The sequence below is a fragment of the Natator depressus genome, chromosome 1 (assembly GCF_965152275.1).
Source record: "Natator depressus isolate rNatDep1 chromosome 1, rNatDep2.hap1, whole genome shotgun sequence".
Lineage (NCBI taxonomy): Eukaryota > Metazoa > Chordata > Testudines > Cheloniidae > Natator > Natator depressus.
Genome location: NC_134234.1, coordinates 235,189,039 through 235,212,720, shown reverse-complemented (window position 1 = coordinate 235,212,720; position 23,682 = coordinate 235,189,039). Strand labels below are relative to the sequence as shown.

Here is a 23,682-nt window from a genome sequence, read left to right as displayed (position 1 = left end):
TGTTAGTCTGTATCCACTGGTTGTTGCTAGTCCTTCATAGAATTTAACACCCCCTGCCGCTTCTGTTCCGGAGCAATATCTGACTTCCCTTGGGGTGACCTTTAATGGGACCTGTATAACAAAGGGGCCACCCCCAAATGTTTGATATAAAGTAGTTTCTTAACTGCTAATGTAGCAGTTTTTTCTTTTAAAGTAAGAACTATAAACTTTTTCTCTCAAGTGTTTTAAAGGATTAAAGTAAGAAATAGAAAGCATGCTGAACAGTGGCACTATGATCCTCACATTCTCCAAGGACTCTGCTGCCAGTGAACTTGGTGTTGGCAATGGAAAGTCCATTGCAGCCCTAGCAGACCTGGTTGATGGAGTGGTTAATGATCCAACCTTTTTTAAGTAATGTATCTCATTTGGACACCACAGCACATCCTGTTTGTATTTCATCTCCCTTCCCTGGCACTTTATCTATGTCCACTCCTGTTGCGTTTCAACCCTAGGGACTTTGTTTTAATCATTTGCTGTTCCTAGCTGAACTTTCTTATACATACTTAATATTACTTTACTTGGAGACTTGAACATATGGAAGAGATATTTTTAATTCTCACAGTTAGGCTTGATTGCTTTGGAGACATTTTTTTCTTCTGAGAGGAGAAAGCATTTAAAATCCCCTATATTTTAACTTGCTACCCAGAGAGAGACACTTAGTATCAAGCAGGAATGCATATAAAATAAAGTTATTTGACTGGTTATGTTTTGCTTCCTCTTTTTGAACTGTGTGGGTTTTTTGTTGTTGTATAGTTGTGGTAGGGTTGTTTTTGTGTGTGTGTGTGTGTGGTTTTTTGTTTTTGTTTTTTAAACAACAAGCACCAGCAGGGTCATTTGTGACCTTGGACAAGTGACTGCGGGCCAGATCCAGAGCCCATCAAAAAGAATGGAAAGACTCCCATTAATTTAGGGGCTAATCTGTATGTGCCTCACTTCCCCTTATGTAAAATGGGGATAATACTACTTCTTTCCCCTCATCTTTGTTTGTTTTGTCTATTTTGATTATAAAATCTTTGAGGCAGGTACAGTTACTTTTTCTGTATATCTAGCACAATGGTACTCTTAGGTACTACCATAATACTACTAATAAAATAGCAATAATAACACTTTGTCAATACACAATGTATGCATTTCACTATGGTTTAAATGCCACACAGTATACATTTCACACTGTAATATATTTACTGTTTAATATACAGAAGGTCTTTATTTGTGTGGTACGTACAGATTCAGGATATAATTATGTTTACTCAGTATTGCACATGAAATATGTTTTAACAACCCCCCTTAAAATATATTCCTCTGTATCACAATGTTTGTTTCCCAAAGATGTTGTTTGATTTTTGCACCACCCAAAATTGCTTTAATACAATGGCTTTATACAAATGGGGAGCATAGTTAAACATCATAATCCCTGCCATTTTACATAATAAATACTTTTTATTTCTTAAATTGCACAGTACTTTTACATTAGGATCAATTTTAAAATACAGGGTTAGCTACAGTAACTACTGGCAGTTTTGGTGCCTTGTTATCTCCTATTACATTCCAAAATAATTTTCATTTATTTAATTCTGGTTTTGTTTTGTTTTGTTTTTTGTTTTTTTCAATCAGTCTTATCTCTGTTTGGAGGAATCTGGTTGGCACTTGCTGTGTCCTGTGTTGAGGAAGAGCGGTTATTAAGTCATTCAATGGCTTATTTAGTCCCTAGACTATTCCAAGACTCTCACTGCTTAATTTAACAAGAGTATGCTTTTTTTTTTTTAATTGTTTTCAGAGTGCTCAACTTGCTTTGGGGAATCAGTCAGCATGCTAGACTTCAAAGAACTGTTACAGTAGGCCAATTTGGCATTATGCTAATTTAGATCTATTTTTATATCTTTTTACGTTGTTTCTACGCATACAAAGACCATTTTGGATATTAGCTAAAGAGTAGGGTCTTTTGAGGCTCTTTAGTTCCCTAGTTATTGCTGGAGAAATGAAAGTGACTGAATCACAGAAGTTAGAGATGGAAAAGACCTATTAGGTGCTATTTAATGCAGCCCTGTGCCAATATAGGATTGTTTGCTACAATATATTTACTCGTGCTTTGTCCAATCTAGTTTTAGGCCCCATTCCACTAACTGGATTCACCTTCAATGGAGATTAACATTGGTGAGGAGATCTGACTTCAGGGTCTTAAAGATCTGGGGTAGGTACTCAGCTGAGGACAATATAATCTGTCATAGCTCCACTGAAAGGCAGTACGACAATTTACAACAGCGGAGGATGTGCCCCAATGGGTGGTTCCAGAGGGCAGAACTCCCATTGACGTCAGTGGGGCCTGGATTTCACTCCATATATAACATCATATGCTTGTCCCCCACATATAGGCAGGGAGATTGCGAACCCTCTCTACTCCCAGTGCAATACGTAGGGGTGATTGATTCCCAAGATCCATGTGGATTTTGGAGGAGCTGCTGTGATTAGGTGCCTGCAGGATCCATGCTATCCCGTTACCTATATCACCTTTCCCCAATTCCCTTAGGGTGCAGGCTAGGTGTCTTCAAGGTCAATAGTTTGGGAAGGTAATGTTTACAAGAGACGTTTCTGTCTTTGAGGTGGTTCACAATATTAAGAAGTCTGAGTTCCATTGTGCTAAACATTTCTGTTGCATGCAGTAAAGTAGGTATCTATACTAGTTAAATGAGGATAGGCTACAAATCCTATGTTGGCTACCCTATAATCTTCAGGGTTTCTCTTGCATCTCAGGCAAAACTTTTTCCATAACAGGAACAGCAAAGAAAGTGTTTTTCCTCTTTTGGGACCCACTAATTTCAAGGAGTTAGTTTCTGTGCAGTGAATCCACAAGAGTCAAATGAGGCTGTTTCAGTAGTGTTCATGAGAAGCTCAGATTGAGAGTATTTCATTTCACTAAGATGCCAAATCAAGCTGTGCGGGTGTTGGAAACTGGATTTAGAGGGGCCAGATCCTGTTAAGTCTATATTGTGTGCTACAGTAGAGCAAAACAGACGGAAAGCTAGCTTAAGCATCCAGCTGGGGATTCTCCTTTTATAGTTCTCTGGTATGGTAGAGCTAGATCTCCACCCAATCACGGTGTAGGGGACATGGCCAGGAGGCATGGCTGCGATCCTTGCACTCCAGCGATCCTTAGCTGCCACCTCAGCTGGTCTGACTTCAAACAGCCCTGAGATGGCTCTAAATTTCTTCCTGCAACTGGCCAAATGTCTGCTGGCCTGAGGATGAAAAGGCTGCAAAGGCTAAAACTGACCCCAGGCTCTGTTAAATGGCCATACCTGAGGTTCTGGACAAGATGTCTGTGGAAATGTGGGTTCAAATTGTATAAAGGGCATGAGGTAGAAATGAATATAACATCTCATAGTATTGAATATTTTCTTACTAGGCAAAACCACATAACTTTGGTTGCCTGGGATATGACTGTTCTCAACTGAGGGCTGGTCTACACTGGGAACTTACATCAGCATAGCTACATCTCTCAAAGCAGGAGCAATAGAAACTCCCTAAAAGTGTGAGGGGAGGCACCAGCACATGAACTGTGGCCCTATATTCCTGTGCTGCCCCTTCCCCAGAGGCCCCACCTTGCACCGCCTCTTCCCCCCACGACCCTGCCCCCCACTGGCTCCTCTCCACCCCCTCCCTCCGTCACTCACCCTTATGGACAGTAAAAAGTGATGGGGCCATGGCCTCCTGGACCCCCTGTTTAGGCACCCCTGTTTCAGGGTTGTGATCCTTGAGAGATGTAACTACACTGCAGGGGGTAAGTCAGAGTAGAGAGCACTAGGTGGATGGAAGAATTCTTCCGCTGACCTAGCTACTGCTTTTCAGAGAGGTGGATTACTTATGCCAATGGGGAGAACCCCTCCAGTCAGCATACGTAGTGTTGCCATTCTAGCAGTTTAAGTGTAGACATACTCTTAGATGCTTTGTCAGAGCCATGTGAAGAAAGTTGCAGAGTTTCTCACTGAACTAACCTCTGTGCTAATCCTTCATTTCATGTGCATCAGAACTCCATCAGTATCTTATATAGCTGAAAAATAATCTATGATAACTTTATTCAGGAACACTTAACTAAACTGTTTGGGCCTACAAAAATTCTAAGGACAGGAAAATAGGTCTAAGGAAAATGTATATCAAAGGTTTAGCCATAGAATTGCATGACCAATCTGACATATAGTTACTGACACTGTGCCAGCGTATTGTCATAATTACCAATTTACACAACCAATGACCTGCATGTGCAAATTACATGCAAATTTTTCACATGCAATTTGATGCTTAACTGTTTAAAGGGACACGACTTAAAAACATATTCTGTCTGAATATTTTTTAACTAGTATAATTACAAGTTACTTAGATTATTTAACTGAAAATACTTAGAGAGAAAATATTTTATTTTCAGTCTATTTATCTTCTGTGTTTGACACCACTTTGTGAATGGTCAGTTCAACTGTTTCCACTTATGGGGCTCAGTCCTGCAAAGTGCCAAGTGGCCTGGCCTTACTCCATCAAAGCATGCTTAACTTTAAGCATGTGAATAGTCCTAATTAAGTAAATGGAACTACTCATATGCTTAAAGTTAAGCACATGTTAAGCTGCTTTGGTACATTAAGACCACAGAGCTTCGTAATCAAGCCCAGAGTCTTTTAGCTAGTCAGTTTCCCCTAATATTTCTGTGGGTTTTTCATATAACAGAGAAGAATAAAAAACACTTTTAAAATAGGACAATGGCATTGGGGGTGGGGAAGAATAGATCTTGAAATGACTTAATTCATATTCTGAAGTAGATAACATTTCATGCTAATAGTGTCCCGTTCAAAAATCAGGTTCAAATAGTAATATTAATATTACTAAAACTGTAGGGGGAGAGAGAAATATATCTGTCTATTTTATATCTCTTTCTAATAATAATTTTAAGAACAGAATATATTTTACCATTGATGTTGTTTACTTTTTGTTGCCTTTCACTCAGCTTTGACAGATTCTCACTAGTCTTGCACACTGACACACTTTCTGTGGCTCCTGTATACTAGCGTAAGTGGCCCTCTGACAATTCAGCACTGACAGGAGCTTGTAGGAGAATGTTTACATGTACCACCCCCCAAAAAAATGTACGTATGATTTTATACAACATTTTAAATAGAGTACATGGATTTTGATCTAAACTACTTGATGACAAGAAGAGCAATAGTAAAATATTTAACTGGTTTGGTTTTTCAGCCAAAAAAAATGGTGAGGAGGTGAAATTCCCATTGGCATCAGTGAATCCAGGATTTCCCTTATGGTACTAGTAATCTACTCCTTTCCAGTCCACCTTTGTGGTAATTTAATTAATGACACTGCCCCAAAATGGCACTGATTGATATTCACAGGGAGGCTCCTGTACACAAGAAAATGACCCAACGTTTCTTATTCAGATATTCATTTTTCATAATCAAACTGAAGAATTAGTTTTCAAAATTAACTCTCCATTTGAAGAAGGCAATTCTGTGCTAGAGAACTTCAGAAATTAATGGAGAGGCTTTAATGTAGTCAGCAGAGGCCCTGCTTATAAGGGGCCGAGAGTGATCACATTATGAAGTGTTATCAGGAATCTTATACATACTATATAATTTTATTTGAGCAGACCGAGTGAACATCACCTCCATCTGGAATGCCAGTAAAAGGACCCTTGTGTGGGCATTGCAGGGTATGACCTATAGGCAAAGTAACTATACAGCGGTGCCTCTGTATCATCTACACATTGTGGAGGGAGCATCGTGAAGCTTCTGAATAGATGACCACTACAGAGGGTAGGTTTGAAGGATGTCCAGTCTCAAACTGAACTACTATATTGATCTTGTGGCCCAAATCCCCTGGCCAAACTTGGAGGTGCTTATGTAAACTGAATCTGAATTCTGTACCACTGGAGAGTCACCCAACTTTTGAAAGAGCTAATTTCTAGCTATCTGACTTCTGCAAAGTGTCTGTTGCTTTAGAATATAATCCTGCCCATTAGTATGGGTGTAACTAGCTGTGTTTCTTAAACAGGCAGCTTCTGTTTGTGAATGTTTATATGTAGTAGCACATTTTACAAGGTGGGGCAATGTCCAGATCTACAGGAAGGATCAAGCCTTAAGAGTGTCTTTGGAAAGGACAGTAGCACTACCATCAGTCCCACTGTCTCCCTAGTAGCTCTCATCAGCTGAAATATGTAATTATATGTACTGGTATGGCTATACTGTAGTCTTAGCCTGTGGTCCTGCAGATGTTTTTGTCCAAACCTCCCCTACCAAAGTCTGAGGATGTTTGGATTTGGATCTGAACTTTGTAGGTTGGGCCCATATTTCTAAATAGCCTTGATGTTTGAACTGAAATATGTGGCAATAAAGCTTGCAGCTTAATAGGCAAATCATTTTGGATCCTGGTTCTAATTCCAGGGAAAGGCTTTTGGAAATTGCTGAGTAGAGAAGTTTTTCAAGATTGGAAGGGGGGAGAAATCATCTGTATCACATTTTGTCTGTCCATCTCAGATAAATCAGAAGGAGAAAAATAACACACTTTTTGAGCACAAACACATAAAGAAAATATTTGTTATAAGAAAATAAAACTTTTTTCTCATAGTAAAACATTTGGGTCTTATCCAGTATGCATGCTTGCTTGTTAAATCTTGCTATATTGATTTCTGAATCTATCTTTCTAGTGCATCACACATTTCAGAAGAAACTCTTTTGGGGGAAAAGGTCAAAATGAACTCTTTGCATGGCTTATCTCTGCACTAGGAAGTGGGAGACTCAGAAGTGAGTTAGTTGTGCCTACATGAAGCAGCAGTGTCTCTTTGATGCCTCTCTTAATGTGCTGGGTTTAGATTCCTTTGCGAGTACAAAAGAAAGATACTTTTAACTATCCCTGGTGAGAAGGATTTGTCCCTGGTATAGATTTTTAATGGGACAGACACAACGTGAAGAACTGTCAAACAGAACATATAACCGTCTTGAGGCTGAAACTCACCTTTCCTGCGCAAAGCCTGAGTGATCCAAACTCCTCCACGGGCAGCTTGTGGGGCTATGATACAGCCTTCCTAGCTTGTATTCTCACCTGTGGACTGAAATAGCATCTGCTGCCCTTCTGCATGTCCTCTGTGGGTATTTTGAATTACTGGACTCACACAGATGCACAGCGTGTGGCTCCTTAAAGGGATGTTTACACTGCAGTTAGACACCTGTGGCTGGCCTGTGCCAGCTGATTTGGGCTAGTGGGCTGTGTAATTGCAGTGTAGACATTCAGGCTCTGGCCAGAGCCCAGGGCTCTAGGACCCTGAGAGGTGGGACTGCAGCCTGATCCTGAATGTCTACACTGCAAATAGACAGCCCTTTAGCCCAAGTCAGCTGGTGGCACAGGTCAGCTGTGGGTGTCTAACTGCAGTGTAGACATACCCTAACTTAGCAAACATCCAACTCCCTCCATGCCAGCCTATTCCTAATGTAATAGTTCTACTGCAGTCCCCCTTTCCACTGTTTTTGGAAGCAGGCTCGTTAGGCAAAATTTCTTCTTTATAAACCCTTGCTGCTTATACCTCCTGTTCTACTGTCCTCTAGGGCCAACATCTTCATGTGCAGGTTCGTAAAGCTAAACACCTAGATCCTTATTTAATCTTCCAAAGAAGTGGAGCGAGTGCAGGGTCAGGCTTTTAGCTACGATGACACAATGACATTAAAGGCCAGGCTGTGCTTAGCCCTGCCCTAGTTTGCAATGTGAGGAGGACTTAAGCAACCATTACTCCACCCTCCTTGGGGACCAGGCACAACCCTAGAATCATAGCCCTGGTCTACACTAGGACTTTAGGTCTAATTTAGCAGGGTTAAATCGATGTAAACCTGCACCTGTCCACACGATGAAGCCCTTTATTTCGACTTAAAGGGCTCTTTAAATCGATTTCCTTACTCCACCCCTGACAAGTGGATTAGCGCTTAAATCGGCCTTGCCGGGTCAAATTTGGGGTACTGTGGACACAATTCGACGGTATTGGCCTCCAGGAGCTATCCCAGAGTGCTCCATTGTGACTGCTCTGGACAGCACTCTCAACTCAGATGCACGATTGTTTGCCGTTGCTCTGATGCAGGGAGGGGCGACTCACGACACGGCTTACAGGGTTGGCTTACAGGGAGCTAAAATCAACAAAGGGGGTGGCTTTACATCAAGGAGTATTTCAGGCAGGACTTCACGGAGGGTTCCAATAAGAAATGGTGCACCTAAGTTATTGTTCTTATTGGAACAAGGAGGTTAGTCTGGCCTCTGATTGATACATGGCTAGATTTACCTCGCTGCACCTTCTCTGTGAGTGACTGCAGTGTGACCTAGAGGAATGAGTCCCCTAGATGGGGGCGGGGGGGGGGGCGGTTTGCAAATGAGTACAAAACAAATCTGGTCTATTTCTTGTTTTGATACACTCCATCTATCTTTTACATCTTTGGCTGGCAGCAGATGGTGCAGAAGGACTGCATGCCATCCACATCTCATGGCTGCTCGGCAGAAGATGGTACAATAGGACTGCTAGCCACCCTCATCTCTTGCCTGCCCGGCGGAAGATGATGCAATAGGACTGCTAGCAATCCGTATCACCTGCCTGCTCACCATAAGATGGCTCAATAGGACTGACTGCAGGATGAAAGAGAATGACTGATCTAGTCACTCCAAATTTAGTCCCTGCGCCCATGTCTGCCCAGGCGCTCCTGATTGACCTCACACAGGCGACCAGGAGCACCTCGGACATGACGATGACGGCTACCAGTCCTATTGCACCGTCTGCTGCCACAAGGCAATGGGTTGCTGCTGCTGTGTAGCAATGCAGTACCGCGTCTGCCAGCACCCAGGAGACATACGGTGACAGTGAGCTGAGCGGGCTCCATGCTTGCCGTGGTATGGCGTCTGCACAGGTAACTCAGGAAAAAAGGCGTGAAACGATTGTCTGCCCTTGCTTTCACAGAGGGAGGGAGGGAACAGGGGCCTGACGATATGTACCCAGAACCACCTGCGACAATGTTTTAGCCCCATCAGGCATTGGGATCTCAACCCAGAATTCCAATGGGCAGCGGAGACTGCGGGAACTGTGGGATAGCTACCCACAGTGCAACGCTCCAGAAGTCGACTCTAGCCTTGGTACTGTGGAAGCACTCCGCCGAGTTAATTTCTGTGGGGACACACACACTCGAATATATAAAACCGATTTCTAAAAAACCGACTTCTATAAATTCGACCTAATTTTGTAGTGTAGACATACCCATAGAAGTGTAGGACTGGAAGTGACCTCATGAGGTCAGCTAGTCCAGTCCCTTGGGCTCAAGGCAGGACTATGTAATAACTAGACCATTCCTGACTGGTGTTTCTCTAACCTGCTCTTAAAATCCTCCAGTGAAGGGAATTCCACAACCTCCCTAGGCAATTTGTTCCAGTGCTTAACTATCCTAACAGTTAGGAAGTTTTTCCTAATGTCCAACCTAAACCTCCCTTGCTGCAATTTAAGCCAATTGCTTCTTGTCCTATACTCAGAGGTTAACAAGAACAATTTTTTTGCCCTCCTCGTTGTCACAAACTTTTATATAGTTGAAAACTGTCTCTTCTCCAGACTAAACAATCTTCCCTCATAGGTCACGTTTTCTTGACCTTCAATCATTTTTGTTGCTCTTCTCTGGACTTTCTCCAATTTGTCCACATCTTTTCTGAAATGTGGCATGCAATACTCCAGCTGAGGCCTAATCAGCGCAGAGCAGAAGAATTACTTCTAGTGTCTTGCTTACAACACTCCTGCGAATACATCCCAGAAGGCTGTTTACTTTTTTTGCAATAGTGTTACACTGTTGACTCATATTTAGCTTGTGATCCACTATGACCCCCAGATCCCTTTCCACAGTACTCCTTCCTAGGCAGTTATTTCCCATTTTGTATGTGTGCAACTGATTGTTCCTTCCTAAATGGAGTACTTTGCATATATCCTTGTTGAATTTCATCCTCTTTATTTATTTCAGACCATTTCTCCAGTTTGTCCAGATCATTTTGAATTTTAATCCTACCCTCCAAAGCACTTGCAACCCCTCCAAGCTTGGTATCGTCCACAAACTGTATAAGTGTACTCTCTATGCCATTATCTAAATCACTGATGAATATATTGAACAGAACTGGACCTAGGACCAATCTCTGTGGGACCCCACTTGATATGCCCTGCCATCTTGACTGTGAACCACTAATAACTATTCTCTGGGAAAGATTTTCTAAACAGTTATTCACCCATTTTATAGTAGCTCCATCTAGGCTGTATTTCCCTCATCCTTATGCTTTTGGAATCTGATTCAAAGCCCAGTGAAGTCAAATGGAGTCTTCCTAATTTCAGTGGGTGCACAAGGACTGGAGGGGGGGGGGTGACAAGGAGCAGAAGGCAGGCAGTGGGAGGATGCTGTATTATCAACCTCAGACATTCGAGAATCATGAGTCAGGCCCCTCAAAATCATGACGCTGGGTTAAAAGTCATGAGATTTAAAAATAAATAACCAACGTTTCCGTTCTTTTTCTTTGCCTTCTGGTTTCTGAGGCTTTAGGCTGCTCTTAGGTTACATTTTTAAGCTTTTTATCTACAACTTGGGGGCTTAAAAACAAAAGCTGAGATTTCCTTGTATGCACATGACTCAGAAGCCAGGGCTTTAAGAGAAACACCCATGTATCATGAGGCTTATGAGACCATCACAAGAGTTGGTAACACTGGGGGAACCGCCCATTGCAGCCTGTAAAAGGATGTAGCAGGTGACACTCTGGTTTGTGCTCCTGAAGCACATCCTGAGAATGGCTATGGCTGCACAGTCCCTCCTTGCTGCCCTGCCCCAGTGTAGGCAGTAATCTAAAGCCACAATCCAGCTTTATGGGGGTAAGATTTCAAAAAAAGGAGATTTACATTTTAGGGCAAATTCTATTCTTGGCTGCACCCCCACAATTTCCATCCACATTCCTGCACTTGCATGTGGTAGCTGAATATGGCTTTGACAACGAATTAGCACTCCTCAGACATGAGAATTTTGGACACCAGAATTTCCCTCTTGTTGCCAATCATAATGTTAAACATTTAGATTATGGTAGCACCAAAGGCCACCACCGGGTTGGACTCCAATGTGCAAGGTGCCCTACAAACATATAATAAATGATGGTTCCCTGCCCCAAAGGGCTTGCAATCTGCCCATTAGTAGGGGTTTGATCATGGGCCTGATCCCTGTATTCCTCAGGCACACCCCAGAAGTCTTGGGTGTGATGGGAATGCAGGGTTGAGTCTCTTACCAGTATATTTGCTTCCTTGTTAATCTAATTATCATCGGGTCTATTCTTTGTAGAACATACTGACTTTGCTTTGGACCTCATACCAGTGTCACTCCACTGACTTCAGTGAACTCACTCCTGATTTATACTCGTGTAAATAAGATCTGAATCAGAAGCACTATTTTTAGTTCAGACGATGTTGGTGATTTTAACTCACATCTCGTTAGTTTAATGGAAGCCTTATAAACTAGGGAAATGCAACCTAGATGGATCTACTATAAGGTGGGTGCAAAACTAGTTGGAAAACCATTCCCAGAGAGTAGTTATCAGTGGTTCACAGTCATGCTGGAAGTGCATAATGAGTAGGGTCCCACAGGGATCAGTTCTGGGTCCGGTTCTGTCCAATATTTTCATCAGTGATTTAGATAATGGCATAGAGAGTACACTTATACAGTTTGTGGACAATACCAAGCTGGGAGGGGTTGCAAGTGCATTGGAGGATGGGATTAAAATTCAAAATGATCTGGACAAACTGGAGAAATGCTCTGAAGTAAATAGGATGAAATTCAACAAGGATAAATATAAAGTACTCCACTTAAGAAGGAACAATCAGTTGCACACACACAAAATGGGAAATGACTGCTTAGGAAGGAGTACTGCAGAAAGGCACCTGGGGAATCAGTGGACCACAAGCTAAATATGAGTCAACAGTGTAACACTGTTGCAAAAAAAGTGAACATCATTCTGGGATGTATTAGCAGGAGTGTTGTAAGCAAGACACCAGAAGTAATTCTTCTGCTGTACTTGGTGCTGATTAGGCCTCAAGTGGAGTATTGTGTCCAGTTCTGGGTGCCACATTTCAGGAAAGATGTGGACAAATTGGAGAAAGTCCAGAAAAGAGCAACAAAAATGATTAAAGGTCTAGAAAACATTGAAAAAAAAATGGGTTTGTTTAGTCTGGTAAAGAGAAGACACAGAGAAGACATAACAGTTTTCAAGTACATAAAAGGCTGTTACAAGGAGGAGGGAGAAGAATTTTTCTTAACCTCCGAGGATAGGACAAGAAGCAATGGGCTTAAATTGCAGCAAGGGAGGTTTAGGTTGGACATTAGGAAAAACTTCCTAACTGTCAGGGTGGTTAAGCACTGGAATAAATTGACTCGGGAGGTTTTAGAATCTCCATCATTAGAGGTTTTTAAGAGCAGGTTAGACAAACACCTGTCAGGAATGGTCTAGATAATACGGAGTCCTGCCGTGAGTGCAGGGGACTGGACTACATGACCTCTTGAGGTCCCTTCCAGTCCTATGATTCTATGAAACGAAGTTTATTGCAGCCTTCCTGCCAAATGTATGAGAATGGTGAAGCATGGAGAATTCAAATTGTGATGAAATTGACCCTCTTATATACAGAATTAACAAAAGTCCTAGGCCTAGATTTTTAAAGGCATTTAGACATTTCTGTGATCACTGTTACAACACCTAAATGAGTTGGGAGCCTAAATCTCATTAGGCACTTAGGAGCCTAAAATTCCATTGACTGTGAATGGGATCTTAGTTCCTGCATGTCTAAATCCCTTCTGAAAAAGAGATTTAGGCTCCTAAATCTGTTAGGTGTCAAAATGCTGACTGTAGCAATGCCTAAATAAATATCTTTTTAAAAATCTGGCTCCTAGGATTTTAATCTCAGTTACATTAGAGTAAATCTGAAGTAGTTAATGCTGAAATCAATGGACCTACTCCAGATTTATACTAGCGTAACTGAGATCAGAACCTGGCCTCAGCTTGTTTCCCCATTCTACAAACAGTGGGAGATTAATAGTTTACAGATTGTTGGTCTTTTTGAGTAGCAATGTAACATTTGCACCATATGGATTAAGGATTTGTTGGGCTAATTTTGCAGCTTTCTTTCAAGACATCCATGAATCTTTAAAATAACATATTGTTTTTAAACTTGAAAGAGCCTTAAAATCTACCAAGAGAGAGGATACATGTTATTTGTGACTTTCCTCAATCTCTTAAGAACTTCAAATATTTAAAAGCACTAATGACTGAAAAGTGACAGCTGTGATTTCTGGAGGACTCGAAAATCAGTAAATTTACAGATACAAATTTGTTGCTACCATGACAAATGACTGGCCAAATCCTGAGGTTATTATGCAGGCCCAAATTGTTCCTTTTGGCTCCACATATGCCCTATGAATCTGGAGCTCCCCTTCCCCACTGCAGATTTCTTTTGCATGGGGCTAACACCAGTCCTCTGAAAGGGTGGATGGAGGGGTGAATCAGAGCCATTACCTGTTTCCGGGGTGCCATGGAGGGCTCTGCATGGGTCGAGGGAACCACGAGTAGGGAATAGGTGGGCAAGCCAAAGGAGGAGTGGGTGAGCTAGTGTGGAGTTGAAAGGACATGTATCATCCCTCCTGTGAGCCCAGAAGATAATGCAGAGGAAAGTTAATGCAACCAAAGCTGAGGATTTAATACAGGTCAGAAGCCTCACACTTTTTAAAATTGGGGAGACTGGCAGTATGACCACACTGCCAAAAAGCAGGGGCAGTGCTATACAGGGCTCAGAACCCATTCAGTGGTCCTGTGCCCTCCACACCTCCCAGGGAATGCATGAAGTTTGTGGCCCAGATTGCTACCACAAGAGGGCAAATGCTATTCTCTTGGCAGAAGAAACTACATGAAGAGATCTTGATGGAGTTTCCTGGCCTTGTGGAGGTTATATCTGTGTAGGGGTACCATTTAACCCTCAGTCCTTCTGTAATCACACTGCTATTAAGGTCAATGCGAGTTTACTTTAGTGAAAATTGAGGAAAAATGGAGTGAGGATGTCAGGATTTGGTCCATTAATATTCTGTTGTTCATGCGAGGTGCTAGCCTACTTGACATCCTGCATAGGGAAAGGGGGCCTTGAAAAGGGCCAACCCACAGAAAGCAAGTAGCTGGGGGAGGGATAACTCAGTGGTTTGAGCATTGGCCTGCTTAACCCAGGGTTGTGAGTTCAATCCTTGAGAGGGCCATTTGGGATCTGGGGCAAAAATTGGGGATTGGCCCTGCTTTGAGCAGGGGGTTGGACTAGATGACCTCCTGAGGTCCCTTCCAACCCTGATAGTCTATGATCACTACAAAAGGTTCTATGATCACTACCCCTCTGAAGAGGGAGGGAGCCAAAAAGAAGCTGAGATCAACTCATTTCTTGGGACCAATCTAAAGGGCAGGGTCAGGTGCAAAGTATTAGGTCAAAGGTATAATAGGAGAGAACAAGTAAGGGATACTGGCCAGTGCTTTCTGCTCAAGAGATCAAGGAAGTCAGTGGATGCTGCCCAGTGGAACTCTGTCCAGATGCACCATATCAATGAGTGCAAGGAAAATGGCTCCATGGTCACAGAGAGCCTGAAAAGTGCTAGATTGACAACCCTGGAGTCTGAACTCATCCCTATAGCAATAAAACAACCACTGCATAGCCGGCAGCAATGCATGCTTCTGCATGCTGTCCTATAAATGTGTGTCATCCCTGACTTGCAGGGACCACTTCTAGGAATAAGAGGATAGCTTATTCCCTGCGTGGTCATTCAGTCTTTGGCCTCTGTACTGAGACTGACAATAAGTTAGCACTGTTGGTGATGGGTTTTGTGATGTGGACACTTGCTCACTGGAACCTAGAGTGAGACCACTAAATTCGTGTCATTTATGTGTCTGAAAAGCCAGCATAAGTAAGTTAAGTATTAATAGCTTGCACTTCAATCATCTTTTGCCCTGAACGATCTAAAAGTGCCTAACAATGTTTACAAATGGTACACAAAGAGATGACTGTCTACCACTGAAATGCAGCTGCCTCTGGGGTGAAATGTAATAGTTCAGAATAACTTTCCACAACTGTTTAAGATATATAATGATTAACAACTTATTCAATTGAAACTTCAGGGTGGAATTTAGGTAGGCGGACAGTAATTAGTCAAAGCCTGAGTCTGCTGTTGCTCCGAGTACAAACTCCCTATTGACATGAAATTTCCCAAATTTCCATACAGTGCCATACATAGTTGGCTAATTCAGTGGCTCTCAGTCTTTCCAGACTATTGTACCCCTTTCAGGAGTCTGATTTGTCTTGTCTATCCCCAAGTTTCACCTCACTTAAAAACTACTTGCTTACAAAATCAGACCAAAATACAAATGTCACCGCACACTATTGCCGAGAAATTGCTTCCTTTCTCATTTTTACCAAATAATTATAAAATAAATCAATTGGAATATATATATTGTACTTACATTTCAGTATATAGTTTATAGAGCAGTATAAACAAGTCATTGTCTACAGCAGGGGTTGGCAACCTTTTAGAAGTGGTGTGGCAAGTCTTCATTTATTCACTTTAATTTAAGGTTTCCTGTGCCAATAATACATTTTAACGTTTTTTTAGAAGGTCTCTCTCTGTAAGTCTGTATATTATATAACTAAACTATTGTCGTATGTAAACAAGGTTTTCAAAATGTTTAAGAAGCTTCATTTAAAATTAAATTTAAAATGCTGATCTTACGTCGCCGGCCTGCTCAGCCCTTGCCAGCCTGGGGTTCCGTTCACCTAGGCCAGCAGCGGGCTGAGAGGGGCCGGTGGCCGGGACCCCGGCTGGCAAGGGGCCAGCAGCCAGAACCCCAGACCGGCAGTAGGCTGAGCGGGCCCGGCGGCCGGGACCCCAGACTGGCAGTGGGCTGAGCGGCTCAGCCCATTGCCACTCAGCCCACTGCCGGTCTGGGGTTCTGTCTGCCGGCTCCTGCCAGCCAGGGTCCCGGCTGTCGGCCCCGCTCAGCCCGCTGCTGGTCTGAGGTCCCGGCCCTGCCCACATAGAGTGAGTACGTACCTACCTTCTTCCTGGTTCTAGCCCATTCTCTTCTTCTCTCTCTGCACTGAGCTGAGGGTGGGAGTGCACTGAGCACAGGGCTGGGGGTGAAGGAGCAGGCTGGGGGTTGGGGTGCAGGGTCTGGCCAGAGCTAGAATGAGGGAGGGGGCTCAGGCAGGAGGTTTGGGTGTGGAGCGCTTACCTGGGCAGCTCCCATTTGGTGTGAGGGGTGCAGGTGGGAATGGGGGGGGGGTGCAGGAGCTCCCACTTGGTGCTCAGGGTGGGAGTGGGGATGTGGGGGGTGCAAGAGTCAGGGCATAGGGTGTGGGGGGGCTGGGTACGTGTGGGGGGTGCCGGAGTCAGGGCTGGGGTGTGTGGGGGGTGCAGGGGTGAGGGCAGAGGTCTGGGTGTGTGGGCTGGGGTCGTGGGGGTGCTCCCAGTCCCCTGCCCTGAATGGCTTACAGCAGGGGGCTGGAGGGGATATGCCCTGATTCCACCCCCTTCCCCAAGGTCTCCGAAGCAGAGAGAGGCGCTGCGGGTCCGCTTTTCCCTCACCCCCGCTTTGCAGGGAGGGAGAGAAGGAGGTGCAGGAACCCAGCACGCTGGGGGAAGAGGCAGGGGGAGGGGAAAGCTTGCCTGCCCTGCAAGGACAGAGCGGTGGGCGGGGGGCGGAAAAGAGCAGGCTGGGCTGGGCAGGATTTTTAGTGGCACGCTGCTGCCTGCCCGGGTCCGGCAGACAGCAGCATGCCATTAAAAATTGGCTCGCGTGATATGTTTGGCACGTGTGCCGTAGGTTGCCGACCCCTGGTCTACATGAAATTTTAGTTTGTACTGACTTCGTTCGTGCTTTTTATGTAGCCTGTTGTAAAATTAGGCAAATATCTAGATGAGTTGCTGTACCTCCTGGAAGACCTCTATATACCCCTGGTTGGGAACCACTGGGCTAATTTGTATGTACCACTAACCTCTGAAGAATAGAATCAGAAGTTCTGCACCATTTGTCATATGCTCCATAGGGATAACAGCTAATGGAGAGTCTACTTTCAGTTAAGTAGCAAGGGCCTGTGCTTTGGGACTAGGAGGACCTAGTTTCTATCTTAGCCACTGTTGGTAGTTTCTGAATGGCCACAGTCTTCTGCTTCAGGCCAGGCTGTAAACAACTTACTCAGACTGGCGAGCAGTTACTCACAGGAGTCACTGTTGACCTGCATGTGAATTACTGCTCGCCATTGTGAGTAGAGGGTTCGCAATCTGGCCTAGCGTGATGAACATGAAGCCTTAGGTGGCAGGAGTTGGTTTGAATATATTTGAATAGGTCATTTCAAAGCTATTATGAACTTCTAGGTTATTTTTGTGACCAGGACTCTTTAGTTAGTCTTTATTTGTTATTTATAAAGTCACACATTCATCTTACAATGATACTCAGAATGTTATCGTCCATCTGACTTTGGCAGTTACCGATTACACTATGTTAAAATATTTCAATAAATAATCAGTTCAGCTTCCAGTATGCTGCTTTAATTCAGGTTTCATTCCTTGCCTTGTATTTATTTTTGTGGGGAATGTTGTCCATCTTACTCTAAGACTGCCCTTTTTGCATTAGCCATTTTAGGATAAAATGCTTAATAAGATTTGCATTTAAAAAATGAACTGAAAGCACTGGACTCCCTCCAGCCAGAAACACGTAATTATGCCATTTGTATTGCAAGCAGGAGTGGCTGTGAAATATCAGCATACTTTTTTAAAAGATTGATACTCTTAAGCAGTGGTATAGTACACATAAACTGACATGCCTGACAGAGGAAATAAACCAGGACAGTGTATAAATTCCTCAGAACCTTAGATAAGGGCACACTTTTACACTGTGCTGTGGTTTAAACAGGATCTCAGTTACGATTTGCTCTTTATAGTTCTTGCCTCTTATTTTCAGAATATCATAAGTATTCAAGGTAGGAAAAAACACTGGCCCTTTTCTACAGTAGAAAGGTTTTTCTGATATAGCAGTACTAGTACAGCTATACCACCAAACCGTTCTAGTGGAGATGCATTTTATACCAGAGTTCTTTTGCCATTATAGCTTACACCATTTCCCCAAATGAAACAGTCCATACTGGCAAAAGGACTTTTATGCCAGTAAAACTAGATCTACACAGAGGCTTTTGCCAGCATAGCTTCGTTGGTCAAGGGTGTGATTTTTCTAACCAACACAACTATGCTGACTAGGGTGACCATATTTCCCTATGCTGAATACGAGACACCTGGTAAAGTTACTTGTATTCAAGTGACTTCAATGGCAATCAGAACTATGCAGTATAAATGTTCAGATTAACATCAAGTTGACTGAGCCCCTGTTAAAAAGAAGTACTGCGTAGTTGAATTCTTTTTATTTACCTTCTTATCTTTAAGGTTTTAGGGTTCACATGGGGAGAGGTCACACACACACACACACACTCTTGTACACCTCTCTCACACACTCTCCCCTCCACGCCTGGGTGGGTCCCCGGGACAGACCTGCATTTCCTGGTACCTGGTGCCGTGTTTTCCCGAGGCAACATATTTGGGGGGGGGGGGGGGGCGGGGAGGCAGGGTCACATACCCCCCCCCAGATTTCTGCCAGGGTTCACACCAGAATGTGGCCATCAGCAGCCTTTGATACCTTGCAGGAGGGAAGGGATGGGAGCTGCTTCCAGCCGCTGGGGGGAGATGACCTGGCCTGTGTCTTTGCAGAGTTCATCTCTCTCCACCCCCCGTCCCCCCACTCCCCCCTGTTCCTGGAAGCACCTTGACCCTCTCTGCCCGCACAGTGTCAAAAGGCAGCTAACACCTCCAGGCTGCTGCTAGACATAACCCAGCCGCCTCCTGTCTCCCGGCTACAGCACGGGCAGGAAGGAGTTAAGCCCTAAGGATGCATTGTGCACCACGGCCCAGGGAACCTGACTGCAGGGGCTTCAGTGAACCTGGCCAGAGAGGTGGCTCAGCAGGGGAGGGTGCTTAGGGGATGGAGCAGCCCCACACTCCCTGGGGGCAGGACCCAGGGTGCGTGGGAGAGAGGAGGGTGAAGAGGGCGCTAAGCCCCCTGCCCTAGGGCCTGCTGTGGATCGGTCGGGGCGTGAACAGGCTGAAAATCGCTTCCCCTGCCACTCCAGAGCTTAGCTGAGAGACGGAGAGGCTTCCCTGTGCGTGACTTTGGCACATGCCGGGCTTGGTTCCTCCTGGCCAGCGTCTCTGGCTGGAGGGTCTTGGGCTTTCCCAGGGCGCCAGCCCAGCCAGAGGCAGTAGGGGAAGGAAGGAGCCTGCCAGCCAAGCTGCTGGTGAGCTAAGCGCTCCAACCAGGGGCTGGTTCTCTGCACAGCGCTGGGAGCAGGACGCAGCAGGGCTGGGGGGTGCAGGTGAGGGGAAGGTGAAGGGGCAAAGTGGGGAGAGGACAGCGAGAGGGGGATGGATGGGCAGCAGAGGTGACACTTAACTGGCTGCCGCCTGGCAGCTGCCCTTTCTACCAGCCACCACAGCATGCAACCAGTGCCGGCCAGAAACGGGATGGGAGGGTAGGGCCCTGCTGGCCGAGAGCCAGTCCGCAGCTGGGGCTGAGCTGACGGACCAGCAGGGAGAGCGGCGGCCCCGTGTGATGCAGCTTCACCTCACCACCAACCTTGCATACCCACCCCCATCGTCCGCGATTGGATTCCTCCACTCACCGCTGGTGGGTGGGCAGGCATCTGGTGAGCAGGGATCCGGCCAGCAGCAGGACCCACCTGTACTGATCAGGGGGAGACAGAAAATACGGGACAATTTGCCAGTTTTTAAAAAGAAGTCGGGACACCTGCAGGAGGGCTTAAATATGGGACTGTCCTTTTGAAAACGAGACGTCTGGTCACCCTAATGCTGGCAAAACTTTTAAGTTTAGCCCAGGTCTGAGGTCCATCCCACAGTGGGAGCAGTGTATTCTAGTGATGGATATAGGCAGTTAGGGAGGCTGGTCTTTTGGATTCTGTGCCTGACTGTGCCATTGACTTTGTGTGAACTTGAGAAAGACTCATAGGCCAATATCTACAAATGTGCTTGCAATATGGTTGCTTCATTTTCTGGGTGCCCAGCCTGAGACAACTGGGCCTGATTTTCAGAGCTCCTGAGTACCCTCAGCGCCCATTGTGTTATGGGTGCTCAGCACCTCGGATAACCAAGTCTTAAATATATCCAGTTGGACACCCAAAACTCTGTGAATGCTTTTGAGTTTCACCCCTTCATCTCCCAAGCCCCAGTCAGTGCAACATTTAAATACCTGCTTAAGACCATCCCTATTCAACAAAGCACATAAGTGTGTGCTTAACGCTAAAGTGTGCATATAAGTCCCATTGAAGCTAGTGCTTAAGTGCTTTGCTGAAGAAGAGTGATGGATTGTTGAATCAGGACCTTAGTGTCTCAGTTTCCCCATCCATAAAATGGGGACAAGAATGCTTCCCGACTTCAAAAAAAAAATGCTGTAAGTTTTGGTTAACGTTTTTACCATACTTTGAAATCCTTGGATGAAAAGGGTTCATAAATGGAAAAGTATTATTTCTTCTAGCAGTAATTATACAATGGGTGGTGTTGCAGTAATTTATACAATTATTTAGGCATAGTGTGGTGCCTAAAAATAAAGTGCATGTTTTTAATGGTGAAGGTAACTAACCATTGGAACACCTTATATAGGGATGTGGTAGATTCTCCATCACTTTAAGTCTTTAAATCAAAACTGGATGGCTTTTTAAAATGTACGCTCCAGTTCAAACAGGTGTTATGGGCGTGATGCAGAAAATGACTGAGAAAGGTTCTTTGGCCTGAGTTATTCAGGAGATCACACTAGATGCTCATAGTGGTCCCTTCTGTCCTTAAAATCTTTGAATCCATGAAAGACTCTATGAATTGTTCCTCCTCCCTGATTGGATGACTGAAATGTTTTAAACAGGAGAATAATGAATAGCAAAGATTCAAATGTTCAGACAAGGCATCTTTCATGCTAAAATTCACACACTTTTTTATGAATTTCAACTATGAAATGTTTGGCAGTTTTTCAGATACTTCTGAAAAACAAATACTATGAACTAGTGAACTGACCTTTGCATTTTTAATAGTGAAAATATTCTCAGATGAGTTTTTTTTTAAACTATCCATCCAACTCTAGTCCTGAGTAAGGTCCATAGGATTTGGACCAGAGTTTTAAATTATGCAAAATTTACTGAGGTATAACATGAATAATAGTAAATGGGCGTGTTAATTAAATCCCATTTCTGTCCACTAACTCTCTGGCAATTGTTCTTGCATCTTCTTTAAATAAAGCTTGTGGAGCTTTTATTTTTGTGTGTAACAAACTTTACATTAGAGTTGGTCAATCTATTACATTGGCAGAAGGGGATTGTCATTGATCGCTTTCCCTGTATTTGCCTTTTTTTCCGCCTTCTCTAAACCCTTATGCCATAATGCAGAAGATTTATTGTCAATGATCTATTAAAATGTAATTCTAAGTTGACTCCTTATTGTGAAAGTAATCTGCAGGCTATCTTTGTTTAAACTTGCAACCTACTTTGTTAAAGAAAACAGCCTATGAAATGTTCATTGTAATAGACAGGTTTTTATAATGAACTGGGAAAAGGCAATAATGACCAAAAAACAAATTGTTAAGAAACTTATGCATAGAAACAATGTGTTGGTTAATTGTAATTTTTTTCAGAGGGGAGGCAATTCTGTTTAATGGTTACATTTTTCAGTACTATAAATTAATTTGAATTACCCAATATCACTTAATTTTTTCCTAGGAAAGCTTCTGCTTGCCTGAGCAATATTATAACTGCTAATTCAATTACACTGAAATTGTTTAATAGAAAATATAATTGCTTATTCACACAGAATACCCATTAAAGAAGTGCAAAGGCCTATATCCCAGGATTACTGCATATTAGTACTTCGGGAATTCAGATGGGAATGTTGGATAGGGAAGGTGCTGGATGATCTTTAATTGTTAGTCACCTGCCTCCAAAATAATATGAATGGACCCAGACTAAATGACCACTCATTACAAGTTTCAATTTAGGAGCTTGGCTGGGGTCAGCAGATTGCTTATGCTGATCGCAGTGATTTGAAGTTGTGATTACCATAAAGCAATTTAAATTTTATTGATCTATCCTTCTGAAAGTTGTAATTGAACATAGATGTTGGACCCGTAGCTCTCCAAACTAAATTGTACTCTGAAGCCCTTGCTGGATTATTGAAAGAATCAATATGCAGTCAGTCACATTAGCAATGAAATAGCTCCATTAACGTACAGTGCTATTGGTGAAACTTTATTTAGGAAAGGAGTTAGTTCACTTCATTGTTTTATCAATGAAACTTGGTTGTACAAGGAAAAGTATTGTTTTTGTATGTCTCGTGAGCTTGCATAATAATAATGATCATATAGGCTCTATATATGAGCGCACTCCTAGCAAAGAAAGATTTATTTATTTTTTACTAATTTCCTTTCATATAAACAGAGGTCCCATGTAACTGGAATGGGAGTTTGTTAATTGCAATGCACTGAACCAATTTAGGAGTTTCAATATAAACTATACTATTATCTCAGCTCACTATAAGAGGGTTCCAAACATAGGGTCAAATTCCCTCATTTGAGTAGACCAGTGGACTTCAGTTTTATATATATGTATTTGGAAGTTTCAGACTTCCAACATTGATGTTAGTGGTCAGCTTATTAAACACTTACCGTACTTCCATGATTTCCCTGAAGACACTGTGCCAGCTATGAGAGAACAGCAAGGTGCTTCAGTACACACTAGAAGAGTAGAAACAGAGGTCAGGAGAGTGTGGATGAGCTGCGTAAGTGGGTGACGGGCTTCTCTATTTCTGGTTTTGTAGGGTTGTTTGTTCTACCCATATACCAGCTGGTTTGTTTGTTTGCTTGTGTTTTGTTTTGTTTGTTTCTACTGAAAAGTGGGACTGACCCAGGACATGTGTGGGAGCTTAGAAGACAATGCCCAAAGATAAATTCAATGGCTTCAAATAGGGGTGAGTTAACCTCAACCTTTGAAACACAGGAGTTGACCTCAAATTCTAGAACATCTGCTCCTTCCCTGCTCCCTGTGGCTGCCTCTGTTTTTACAATATCCACTATGTTACTAGATCTATTCATGACACCCATTCAAAGTACCTTTATTATTACTATTTATTTGTATTACTGTGGAGCCTAGGATCCCTAGTCATGCACTTGAACCCCTTTGTGCTAGGCGTTGTAACAACGCAGGACAAAAAGACAGGCCTAGCCAGGAATTTACGATCAAAGTATAAGACATAACAGATGGATACAGACAGACAGATGGGGGAGTACAAGGAAACACTGAGACAATATTGGTAAGCATGTTCGACAGTGGTATCAGCCTGACCCCCACAAACTTTAGTGGAGTAATCCTGAGCCTGGGAAAGTAACATCATTTCCCTCCAATCTAGCCCACCAAAAAGTGACAATAGTGGAACCATCATGTTTAGC

General features: G+C 43.4%; 1 long non-coding RNA gene across 1 annotated transcript; it reads right to left on the bottom strand.

The window, feature by feature from the left end:
• Window positions 1–47: 47 nt before the first annotated feature.
• On the bottom strand, window positions 48–22,932 carry LOC141985347 (uncharacterized). The gene is made up of 3 exons (XR_012638913.1): window positions 22,903–22,932; window positions 19,865–19,921; window positions 48–111 (listed from the first exon to the last, which is right to left on the bottom strand). It is a non-coding gene; the product is annotated as an uncharacterized LOC141985347 (long non-coding RNA).
• Window positions 22,933–23,682: the final 750 nt, after the last annotated feature.